The following is a 13,431-nucleotide window of genomic DNA, read 5'->3' on the forward strand; positions in this document are numbered from 1 at the left end:
AATAAAAACAAGACTTACCAGAGTCAGTTTGATCAGGAATCCTTGAAGCACAGATGCGATTTTAAGATTTTTTCAAAATCATTGAGATCATTTAGGTGAAAAATATTATTTACTGTGTTATGTAGATGTCGCCACCATGAGTGAAGCATTAAACTATTTATGAAAAGAAAAGGAAAAAAGAAAAGTCAGATTTCTGATATTCTCATTCAGGTGTAATTCTGCTTACCGGTAACTATATCCTACAACTATGATAAAAATTTCAGACTTGTACAATAAGAGAAAGTATGGGTTTTTATATTTCTTTCTCCTCTCCCACTAAAGCTTTTCATATAGAACCTACATGTATATAGCCTGGGGATTTTAAAAACTTATTGAAAATTTTCTCAATTTACTAATATTTTTATAGAAACTTCAACCAGTATGTGTATGTATATGTATTGGTTTACTGTTGGTAGTTTATTGATTATTTTAAAAACTCATAAATCTATTACTCTTTGTATTATGTTTACAATAGAGACAGAACATTTATACTTCCATGAAAAAAATACAACATCAGTGGTTTAGAAAATAATGTTTTCTGCAAGTTGGCAAACTACAGGCCCTTCAGTAGGATAACATCTCCTTTTCCACTTGCTTCTATAGTAACTGGTCTAGTTCTTCAAAGAGCAGATGAACAGGGATTATAACGTAAGAGCCCAGTTTAACACTTGGTTAAGTCAAGTAAAGGAAACATATTTAAAGTAATTTGGGTAATTCTTTAAATCTTCCCTGTGATTATTTTTTTCTATTTGCTATCTTTTTCTATTTGCTTCCCCAAGGACACCAGGTCATACAACCATCTGCATCAGGCTCTGTGGTCAGACAGGAATGCCCCTCACTAGCCATAAACATTTTTCTCTTGCTCAGCTGATGACCTTGGCTGCAGTGACCAGCGTAGCCTCCCTTTGAATACTACCTTCACATTTTCATCCTGTCTGCCTGAGCTAATCTGTTTCAGTGTTCTCTTTGTTCATGACATCCTGAGAATTAATGTTTATCCTAGTTTGGTGATTTCTAGCAGGGAAAAATGGTCTCTTTACAAAATCCTGTTAATGATATTTCACTTTAGGAACCAAGACCTGTTTTACTGCAGTTTTTGCCTTTGTCTTCGCCTTCTTCAAATCATTATCTTCTGCTCCCAACTGATAGCAAAGAACCAAACGCCCAGGTTTAATTTGCAATGTCCTTGCTTAATTCAAACTTGCTGCTATACTCTCAGAGAAGCCCAATTTATCTTTTGAAAACACTTTCCACTGTAAAATACTTTCAACTCTTTTTTGTTCTCTTGCTGAGTATTACACATGCTTGTGTTACTATCTTACACATTGGCGGAAATTATACTTGTCTAGTTCAGGAAATTAGCATGTTCTCTTAGATATTTTGAAAGGTATGATTTACCTGATAATCAGTACTCAACCTATCAAAATAATGGCTGCCTTGGCTGTAGGTCAGGAGGACAAGTTCAGGGAAAACGGTGCATCTGCTGGAGCAGGCAGAATAATCTGTTTCATTTCTGCAATAGCTAACATAATAGAAGAACCAGTAATGAGGGCTGGTGAGGGTCCTAACATACACAGTGGTCTGTAGCACGATCATTCGTGTTATCACTGTGAATCACTGACATAATTGTACTATTTCTGATTTGAAAAGCTACAGATGGCTCCCAATTTCTTTTACAACAAAATCAAAACTTTTCAGTATGACACTAAAAGAGCCCTTATTTTGTCTCCAAACCATATTTCTTGCATCGTTTTCTCGCCTTTCTCGCTCACTTCCCAAACACAGCCTTCTCATTCTTCCAGGCCACTAACAGTGCAGCTTCTTATATGTCTGAGAGACGCTTCCATCTTGTCTTCACTAAGCAAAGTTTTCCCTCAAATCGAAAGCCCAGCACAGGCTTCTTTGAAACTTTTCCTAGCCAGGCCTGATACTCTTTGAAATATACTTTTTGGAAATATTACTGTGCTGCTTCAGGGCAAAAGGAGCTTTGTGTACACTTCTTGTGGTGCTGTGATTCATAGAGTTGTTAACAAGTGATTCTTATTAAAATGAGAACCTTCTTGAGAATAGGAAATAGGACTTTTTTCACTCTGTACTTCTAGATATGTGCATGTGCTTGGCACATCACAATAGGTCTTCAATCTGTATTTGTGGAAGGAGTAAGTGAAAATCTTATGTAGTGATTTTCTTGGGTAGGCAAATGGAGTGTGGCAACAGAAACATCTGGAGGACCGCAAAATGCAGACATACAACCAGATACGGAATTCCTAAAAGGGAGATAAATGCAAACAACCAGAACCAGATACAGGATCTGGGGTAATTAGAGTTTTTGCCTAGTCCTAAGAGAACGAGTAAGAAAGATCTGAATTTTAGTCCCAAGTAAAGAGAAATATTAGGAAAAGTATCAATCAAGGTCTTAGACATAGAGGAATAAGAGTGAATCAATTAATGGAACTAGGCTATAAGGTTAGAGTGGCTTATTTTAAGAGAACCGGAGTTCATTGTTGAAATGACACAAGGAACAAAGTACCAGAGATGATGCTCCTTAAACTAACTGCGAGCAGGGGCAGACTTAGCCCAGAGACAGTAATCCTGAAACTAACCATGAGCAGGGCCAGACTTAGCCCAGAGACAGTGCTCCTGAAACTAACCGGGAGCAGGAGCAGACTTAGCCTAAGGTGTCCACGTGTTTTGCAATTTATTCGCATCACTCCACACTCATGGAAAGAAAAATGTTAATCAAAAAGGCTTGTCACTTGAAGTTCCACACTTCAGGTGTTACTTTAGGTTCTGCGCCTGTACCTATTTCAAATTTTCTGGTCCTTGTGGTATTGTCTATATATATATATATATATGCTTTGGAGCTAGTTATTTTCATTGTTATTGTTTTTAATCCATAACTGACTCTCTACTTAGGACTTCTGAAACAGTGGCATGGTGCTTTTCCCCCACCAGATGTTGCTTTTCATTTCCTCCTCCTTGAATTTATTTGCTCAGCTGCCAAGCAACTCCTGATTAGCTCTCTTCTAGGTTCACCCACTACTGGCTTATGCCACAAACCATGTCAGGGCTTATGACCTTAAATTTCTGAGAGCGAAGGGACTCAGAAGTTAAGTGAGTGCAGTATTCTAGAGGAGTCAAGCAGTTATAATCATCCTTCTTATAACATTCCTCCTGTTCATTTTTGTATCTCTATAAAGAAATAGCTGAGGCTGGGTAATTGTTAAAGAAGGCAGGCTTAATTGGCTCATGGTTCTGCAGGCTGTACAGGAAGCATGGCATCCCCACCTGTTCAGCTTCCGGGGAGGCTTCAAGCAGCTTTTACTCATGGCGGAAGATGAAGCTAGAGCAGGTACATCATGTGGCACGAGCAGGAACAAGAGAGAGAGAGGATGGAGGTTCCAGACTTACAGACAAACAGATCTCACATGGTCTAATGGAGCGAGAACTCACTTATCACCAAGGCGATGGTGCCAAGCTCTCATAAGGGATCTGCTGCCATGATCCAGTCACCTGCCACCAGGCCCCACTTCCAACATTAAGAACCACATTTCAACATGAGATTTGGAGGGGACAAACATCCAAACTATGTCCCCTCCAAACACCTATCAAGGGACTACTTTGGTTATCTCAGTATCCTCTTATTAGTTTCTGATGCCACCATAAGACAAAATTCAAATAGTATAAAAGTTAGAGGGGAACTGCCGTTCTTCCCTCTGTGTTTATTCATTCACTTTAATTTGAGGAGTTTATTTAAGTAAAAACATGGAGTTTTTCCATGGCAAGAAAACTATAGTGATAGGAGTCTGTTAACACTGGCCAAGAAAACATCATAGGGCAGCCACAGTCTTCTGGCTTACCAAGCTGTAATCAAATGAGGATGTGAAGAGTGAAGATCTCCCAAGGAGGGTGCTTTACTTCAACTGGAAAAACAAATTGTGCTCTCTATGATTGTTCTTGAGTTAGAAGAGGCTTTGATGTTTTTCACTTTTCCTTCTATGAAGGAAAACACATTATGACTCTTAAATTATACAAACAAAGCTTTTAAAAAAAATGCATATTCATGCCCCAAGCCAACTTTTCCTAATTAGTCAGATGGAGAACTAATGGAGTTGTTGGAAAGCTGATTGAATACTTAAGAGCCCAGGAATAACATCAATCACCATTTGGAGAAAACAGAATATGTTTAGCAATAGGTGGGTAAACTGAGAAGGCTCAAATTCTAGCCTGGAGGGAAGTTGTAGGACTGCTCCAATTCTAATCCCCAAATTCCTTCTCTTCATTTGTTAAAGGAGGCTGCCAGTGGTAGAGTTCTGTTATTACCTTTGTTTAGTTATCCTCCAAAGTCCCCTAACCTCAGTTATTCTGAAGTAGCAATAATAACATCTCTGGTCATATCTTAGAGGTGAAACAATTTCTTGCAGCAGGTTGGGCCTTCATTTACTATTTCTTTAATTCATCCATCTAACAAGCAATTTCCAAGTATGTTGTAATCCTTACATATTACATAGGATTACATACATTAAGCAGGTAATGTATGTAGGTTCATTGTATGGAAATTGCAGAAATATATAAAAATATTCTTAGCATTGTTTCCCTGGCCTGGCAAGAGTAGAATCAGGAATTGGAAATTTGTTAAGAGAATTTGTCATTTAAACTGCCTCTGAAATGTTGGACGTTATTAAAAACGTGTTTATGTATTACTTTTATTTAAGAGTAATTAAGTAAGTACTTTTATTTAAGAGTAATTAATTAAGAGTTGTCAATTTTACCAGACAGGACGCTGAAGCTAGAAATAACATACTTTTTTAGGAAGAAGGTGACCCAGGCCACCTCTTGCAGAACACAAAGCACCTAACTCAGGTGTGGGCCATGGTGGAGCCGAAGTCAACAATGGCTGACCAGCACACTCCAGGACATTCCACAGTGGCTTGCTCTTTCCCGTTCTTCTGCTTTCAGAACAATAGCCTGCCATCCTTTTTATTTTTCAAACTTGATTGATTCTAAACAAAAATACCAGGCAGTTATTTTCATATTTTATAGCTCAGGGTCACTTAAATTATAATTAATTTTTACTGATCCCATCATTTCAAATTCATCTTAGGCAATTTAACAAGAAAAGGTCTAAAAAGATTTTTAAAAATACTTTAATAAGGATCTGTACATGCTGAATCTGTAATTACCTGTGTATTATCTCTGCTCAGTCTTGAGTGAAGTCTGAGTGAATAATTTCTTCAGTGATCCAGTTTTTCTGTTTTTTTTCCCCTCAATCGTTTAATGCATATGACTGTATCCTAAGTTTAGTGAAGCAGAAAACAAAGTAAAATATATTTTAAAGCACAATTATTACAACATGCTTCCAGTTTCTATCTTCTCTAAATGAATAACGTCTGCGGGTTTAAGCTATTTCCTCTCATCTGGATCTTCTCTTTGTCTCTGGATCCTTTGTCACATAATGAGAAGTTGATGAATGCCGAAATTTGAAGTTTCACAAAAGAGAAGACTAAATTGAAAAATAAATAGTTTTCTCAGTTTTTGTATTCATGATAATATTAATTATAAAGCAAAGTAACAGTGACTGAGATATTTATTTCAAATATAAGCACAATATAAACACTGGCTGTGTTAACAACTGGTAAGATTTTAAAATCCCTCCTAGTTGCACTTCATTACGCCAGGTATAAATATTTACCCAACCTGAGATTAAATTTTTCTCAAAAATGGTTAATAATATATATAAGTTTTTTTTTGTCTGAATGCAGTGCTGAATATCCATTTTACTTCATTTCATATTTTATATCAGCACAGCCAAACTTTCTCCCAACAAAAAAAGCAGTCTGATTTAAGCCGCTGTGGCAGATCTTTGCCAGACTGTTCTAACTTGTATTAGAGATGAGTATTTTACATGCTTACCATGATGCACTGAGATGGGGGTTATTATTATTAATTCAATAACAAAAAATAAAAAGATGGAGCACTGGATAAAATGTCAGTTACTAAGCAAAGTAAGGAGTAATTACAGTTTTCAACAATGCAGAAGCAATTCAGTGTATAAACTCTGTATTCCCATTTTATAGCAATAAAAATCTTTAAAATATTTTCCAAACAGTTCATTGCTAACGTCAGTCTCCCCCACCCCAAACATTCTCAAATTATTTCTTTTGTGATAATAACTTTGAAATCCTTCAGATTTTTTAATAACATATTTTCTACAAGTTTTGGTTGAATACATAATGTTAAACTGAACTTCCTAGGTTAGGCAGGATATATTTGAATGTTGCTTGTACCTTCTGCAATATAGTACTTCTTAATGGGACTAGAATAAACAAACTGAGGATATTGGTTTGAAAGCTTCTGTAATGTTTTTCTGTTCTCTGTTTTTTACCTACAAGTGGCTTCTAGCAGTGAGGAGTAAAGATGATTGACAGAAAATTATGTTAATTGCATGGGATTTAAAGTTATAGGGATCTTACCCCATCCTAGTTTCATCATTTGATACTAATATAGCCTATGACAATTCACTTATGTGGTTGCCTCAATCCTTAGTTTTCACAATTATAAAACTAGAGTTATGGGAACAAGTACTCAATAGAAATATTGTGAGAAATAATAGCATAGTGTACAATAAGCAATCAACATATGCTAATGATTATTAATGCTGTTAATATAGATAACAAATAAATGAACATAATTTTCAACCACTTACAAATATTTCAATATAATTTGGAAATGAATTACAAATTAGAAAAAAATAGAAAAAGACTATTGTCCAATAAAATAGGTATTCACAATCACCCTGTTACACTGAATTTGATTGCTTATATAGGTTCTGCCTTAATGAAAAGGGGAGGACAAGAAAGTGGATACTTTCTTTTCCTAGAACATCCATTAAATTAAAAGTGCTGAGACTTCTGGTTTCCAGTTCCACTTATAAGTCACAACTCTGTTCTAACAACAGCAAAAAGTGGAGTGACTGATAAGTCAACTTTTATTAAATCAATAAAAGAGGTGATGGAAAACAGTTGTCTTCACTGTTTTGGAGATTGAAGAGACAGACAAGTGAATACATTGAGTCACAGGTTACCAGAGCAGAGTCTCACCAGTGAAAACCTTGGCAGGAATGAGGACTGGGGTTGTAAACCTGAAATATAGTTGAATTGCTGGGGGCACAAAGTGGACAAGTTTAAGAATTAAAAACTCCAGGGGAACCCACAAAATGGAGCTCACACTTTTGTGAGATTTACCTCCAGGAACTCGACCCACTTCTCTCAGTCAATATCAGAGAAAAGTCGCTTCATCGTTCTGGTGTGGGGATAGGAAAAGAAATCTCCTTAGAATATGCCAGAGCATTCTCTTCTTAGAAAGGTTTGCACTCAGGAGAAACTCTTTAATCAGAGCTTATCCTCTTGGGGATTTATCAGAACCTAGGGGAGGAGAAATGCCCAATTTCAGTCACTTATATCCTCTTACATGGAGGGAGGGAAATACAGAATCTCAGCCCACTCTAACCATCCACAAAGGAGGAGGAAAATACCCACCTTCGGCCTACTCTAGCTTTCGTTTTCTATTTATGAGGTGGTGGTGCTGAGAAGCACTTTTGAAGTTCACAGTCCACAGGCGTAGGCTTAATAAAAGACTGAGACTGAATCACAGGACTGTAGAATGCTTCCTGTCCCTGACACCCTACTACCACATTATTAAAGAACTTTTACAGCAGTCCTTTTACTGCCACATGCTGCTGTCTACATCATGTCCAGTTATCAAGAAAGAATTGCAAGGCATACCAAAAGGCAAAAAAGAAACAAACCCACAATTTGAAGAGGCAGAGCAAGCAGTCATGACAGGGATATTGGAATTTTCAGACTGGGAATTTAAACAAATATGATTAATATGCCAGGGGTTCTTAATGGATAAATAAAGTAGATAACATGAAAGGACAGATGGGCAATTTAAACAGAGATAGAAATCCTAAGCAAAAAAAAAATAAAAAAAAATAATAAAAAAAAAAGCTATGGGTCAAAAATATTGAAACAGAAATGGAGAACATTATGTTTAAGCATCATACTGGAAGAAATACTACTTTTAAACATAATACTTCCTTCTCAATGTGCGTATATTATATTTCCTTTTCTTAGCAAATGATATGACAAGAAAAGGAAATAAAATATATACATATAGAAAAGGTAGAAATTGTCTTCATTCTCAGATGACATGATTGTCTATGTAAAGTATCTGAAAGAACTGACAAAACCCCTGGAACTAATTGATCATAGCAAGGTTGTAGGAATATACATAGTCAATTGCCTTCTGTATTAGTTCATTTACATACTGCTATGAAGAAATACCTGAGACTGAGTAATTTATAAGGAAAAAGAGGTTTAATGGACTCATTTCCACATGGCTGGGGAGGCCTCTCAATCATGGTGGAAGGTGAAGGAGGAGCAAAGACATGTCTTACATGGCAGCAGGCAAGACAGCATATTCAGGGAGACTGCCCCTTTATAAAACCACCAAGTCTCATGAGACTTATTCATTATTACAAGAATAGCATGAGAAAAACCCACCCCTGTGATTCAATTACCTCCACTAGGTCCCTCCTATGACACATGGGGATTAAGGGAACTACAATTTAAGATGAGATTTGGCTGGGACACAGCCAAACTATATTATTCTGTCCCTGGCTGCTCCCAAATATCATGTCCTTACAATTCAAAGCACAGAAACACAGTCATGCCCTTCCAACAGTCCCTCAGAGACTTAACTCATTCCAGCATTAACTCAAAAGTCCAAGTCCAAAGCCACATCTGAGACAAGGCAAGTCCTTTCCTCCTGCGAACCTGTAAAATCAAAAGCTAGTTAGTTCCTTCCTAGATACAATGGGGGTACAGGCATTGGGTAAATACACCTATTCTAAATGGGAGAAATTGGACAAAACAAAGGAGCCATAGGCCCCATGTAAGTCCAAAATCCAATAGGGCAGTCATTAAACCTTAAAGTTCCAAAATGACCTCATTTGACTCCATGTCTCACATCCAGGTCACCCTGATGCGAAAGGTGAGTTCCCACGGCCTTGGGAAGGTCTGCCTCTGTGGTTTTGCAGGGTATAGTGCTTCTGTTCTGACTGGTTTCACAGGCTGGCTCTGAGTGTCTGAGGCTTTTCCAGGTGCATGGTGCAAGCTGTCAGTGGAACTACCATTCTGAGGTCTGGAGGATGGTGGCCCTCTTCTCACACCTCCAGTAGGCAGTGCCCCAGTGGGGACTCTGTGGGTTGAGGGGGCACTCCAACCCCACATTTCCCTTCTGCATTGCCATAGCAGAGGTTCTCCATGAGAGTTCCACCCCTGTAACACACCTTGCCCTAGACATCCAGGCGTTTTCATACGTCCTCTGAAATCTACGTGGAAGTTCCCAAACCTCAAATGTTGTAATCTGTGTACCTGCAGGACCCACACCACATGGAAACTGCCAAGGCTTGGGACTTGAACCCTTTGAAGCCATGGCCCAAGCGGTATGTTGGTCCCTTTTAGCCACAGCTGGAGTGCCTGAGGCACAGGGCACTGAGTCCCAAGGCTGAATACAGCAGGGGTCCCTGGTCCTGGTCCAAGAAACCATTTTTCCTCTCCTGGGACTGTGATGGAAGGGGCTTCTATGAAGGCCTCTGACATGCCCTGCAGACATTTTCTCCATTGTATTAGTGATTAACATTCTGTTCCTCATTACCTATGCAAATTTCTACAGCTTGCTTGAATTTCTCCCCAGAGAATGGGTTTTTCTTTTCTACTGCTTTGTCAGGGTACAGATTTTTCAAACTTTTATGCTCTGCTTCCTCTGGAATGCTTTTCTGTTTAGAAATTTCATCCATCAGATACCCTAAATCATCTCTCTCAAGTTCAAAGTTCTACAGATCTTTAGGGCAGGGTCAAAATGCTGCCAGTCTCTTTGCATAGCAAGAGAGAACTTTACTCCAGTTCCTAACAAGTTCTCATCTCCATCTGAGACCACCTTAGCCTGGACTTTATTGTCCATATAACTCTCAGCATTTTGGTAAAGTCATTCAACAAGTCTCTAGGAAGTTCCAAACTTTCCAACCTGTTCGTGTCTTCTGAGCCTGCCAAGTCTCTATGAAGTTCTGAACTTTCCTACACTTTCCTGTCTTCTTCTGAGCCCTCCAAACTATTCCAACCTCTTCCTGTTACTCCTTTGCAGTGTAGTAGTTCCAGCTAGCAGTGGGCAATTTGGAGTATGGTTAAGTATCTTTAATCTTATACACACTGAAAAATGTTCACTGGATGTATATAGAAATCTGAGTTTACATCTGAGCTAGAGAATTACCAAAGCCACTGCAAAGTGCTATTTTAGAATTAGTTTCAATAAATCCATGTTTCTGCAGGCCGCACATTCTCAGAAGGCATTGAAGGGCAGGTAAAGCAAGGTATTTTAATATAACAATTTTATTTAAAGGAAATACATATTTTCTAATCAGTAACTTATAATTATCAGGTAGCTGATTATTTTTCTGGCTGTGTCTTTATAGGGAATCAAATATATTTATGATGCTAAATGCACACACACATAAGTTGTAAAAACATTTTTTATTTGAAGCCAAAAATATGCATGGTTTTTGTACATATGAGCAAAAACATATGAGAATTAGCATGTTAGCTAAGTGTTTATGTTTTGTAGCAAACTAAGATGTATCTTTAAACACTTTAACAAAATTAATATTATCTAGTATTTGATGTTGTATGAGTAGAGATAGAATTTTGGATTACTAATTAAGGTCACAATCAGGAAATAGTTACATATTACACATTTCCATAGTAAAGTTATATGAAAATGGTAATTATGTAGTTTATTTTCAAGGAAACTATAATGGTATATAATGACGAAAACAGGTGAAATTGGGAAAAGTAGCCCTTCATTCAAAGACTATGTTCATAATCCAAGACAAAAATGAACACTAAGCAAGTGAATGCAATCAAAACCTACAGTATCTATTCCTGATTCCTGAAATCTGACTGAACCTAATTTTTAAAAAAGAGATGGGAATCTCTCCATGTCACCCAGGCTGGTCTTGAACTCCTGGCCTCAAGTGATCTTCCAGCATGTACAAGAAAGCGTGTGTAGCGGAATTGCCCTTTATAAAATCATCAGATCTCATGAGACTTATTCACTATCATGAGAACAGCATGGGAAAAACCTACCCTCCTGATTCAGTTGTCTCCCACTGGGTCCTTCCCATGGCACAGGGGTATTTTTGGAGCTCTAATTCAAGATGAGATTTGGGTGGGGACACAGCTAAACCATATCACCTTCCTATATAGCTCTGGCAAACAAATGTAATTTTAAATAAAAAATACAATATCATTTATGTTAGCACTGCCCCCCACCCCTCCAAAAAAAAAAAAAAATAGGTACAAATTGAACAAAATATCTTCAAGGTCTATCTGAGGAAAACAAACTATGATAAATCAAAGAAGAACTACACAAATGGAGAGATAGTCTATGTTCATAAATAGGAAGACCCAGTAGTGTCAAGATGTTCGTTCTTCACAGCTTTATCGATTCAGTGCAATTCCAGTTACACTCCCAGCAACTTATTTTATATTGTCAGGATGATTCTAATGTTTATATGGAGAGGCAAAAGGTACATGGTAGCCATATTGAAGAATTACAAAGGAGAGAATATTGAAAGAGAGCAAAGTTGGAGACTGATAATACCAGATTTCAAGACACATTATCAAGCACAGTAATTAAGACAGTGTGGTACTGATGAAAGAATAATAGACAAATGGATTAGTGGAACAGAATACAGAGCCTAGAAATAGACCTACATGAATATAGTCAACTGATTTTGACAAAGGAACAAAGGAAATGCAATGGAGCAAAATAGTCTTTTCAAGAAATGATGCTGGAACAACTGGATTTACATGCAAAATTTTACAAAGAAAATCTAGACACAGACTTCACACCCTTCACAAAAATTAGCTCAAAATAGACCATAGACCTAAATGTAAAACACAAAAGTATAAACTCTTAGAAGATAACTTAGGTAAAATTCTACCTGAACTTGGTTATGGAAAAGGCTTTTTAGATATACCACCAAAGGCAAAATATATGATAGCAATAACTGAGGTAAGTTGGACTTCATTAAAATTAAAAACTTCTGCTCTGTGAAAGAATATGACAAGAGAATGAGAGGTGAATCTATAAACTGGTAGAAAATAATTGCAAAAGATACGACAGATGAAGGATTGTTATCCCAAAATACAAAAATACATAAAATTCAGCAATAAGAAAACATGCAACCTGATGAAAAAAATCAGACAAAGACCTCAAAGGACACCTCACGAAAGATAAGCATATGAAATATGCTGCACATTTTAGATCATCAGGCAAATGCAAATTAAAACAACCATAAAATACCACTATATACTTATTAGAATAGTCAGAATTCAAAACACCAAATGCTGGCAAGGATGTGGAGCCACAGGAACTATCAATAGTAGTTGCTGGGAATGCAAAATGGTACTCTGGAGGACAGTTTGGCAGTTTCTTACAAAATTAAATATGCTCTTACCATATGTTCCAGCAGTCACAGTACCCAAATGAATTCACGTGAAAATTGGCACATGGATATTTACAGCAGCTTTATTCACGATTGGCAAAACCTGGAAGCAACCAGGTTGCCCTTCAGTAGGTAAATGCATAAACTGCAGTACATCCTACAATGGAATATTACTTAGCACTGAAGGGAAATAAGCTGTCAACCCATGGAAAGAACATTACATGTATATTATTAAAAGAAGCCAATCTTAAAAGGTTACATACCATGTGATTCTCACAATATGACATTCTGCGAAGGGCAGAATTGTGACAGTAACAAACAATCAGTGGTTGCCAGAGGTTGGGGAGCAGGAGGGATGAAAGATAGAGCACAGATGATTTATAGGGAACTGAAATCATTTTCCATAGTACCCTAATTGTGGGTACATGTTGTTATACATTTGTCCAGACCCAAAGAATGTACAATATCAACAGTGAACCCTAATGTAAACTCTAGATTTTGCACGATTATGTATGTCAATACAGATTCATCAATTAAAACAAAAGTAGCACTTAGTGTGTGATGTTGATAATGGGGGAGGCTACACATGTGTGAAGGTAGGAGGTATGTGGGAAATCTCTGTACCTTCCTCTCAATTTTTGCTGTAACCTAAAACTGCTTAAAAAAGTTAGTATTAAGTGATGGCTTGACAGCTTATGATAGCTTATAGCTAGATCATCTCAAAATATTTCTAGTCAAAGAACAGATCATAGAGGTGAATCTAGTACATACATATATTGTATGTGTGTATCATATGTATTTATATTATGTATTATATATAATAT

At 37.2% G+C, this 13,431-nt stretch overlaps 1 protein-coding gene across 1 annotated transcript in view; it reads left to right on the forward strand.

Moving 5' to 3' along the window:
* The window catches only part of GPC5 (glypican 5), a 1,460,926-nt gene that overhangs the window by 941,246 nt on the left and 506,249 nt on the right, over positions 1–13,431 (forward strand). The gene's annotated exons all lie outside the window — the stretch shown is intronic.

The sequence above is a fragment of the Chlorocebus sabaeus genome, chromosome 3 (assembly GCF_047675955.1).
Source record: "Chlorocebus sabaeus isolate Y175 chromosome 3, mChlSab1.0.hap1, whole genome shotgun sequence".
Classification (NCBI taxonomy): Eukaryota; Metazoa; Chordata; class Mammalia; order Primates; family Cercopithecidae; genus Chlorocebus; species Chlorocebus sabaeus.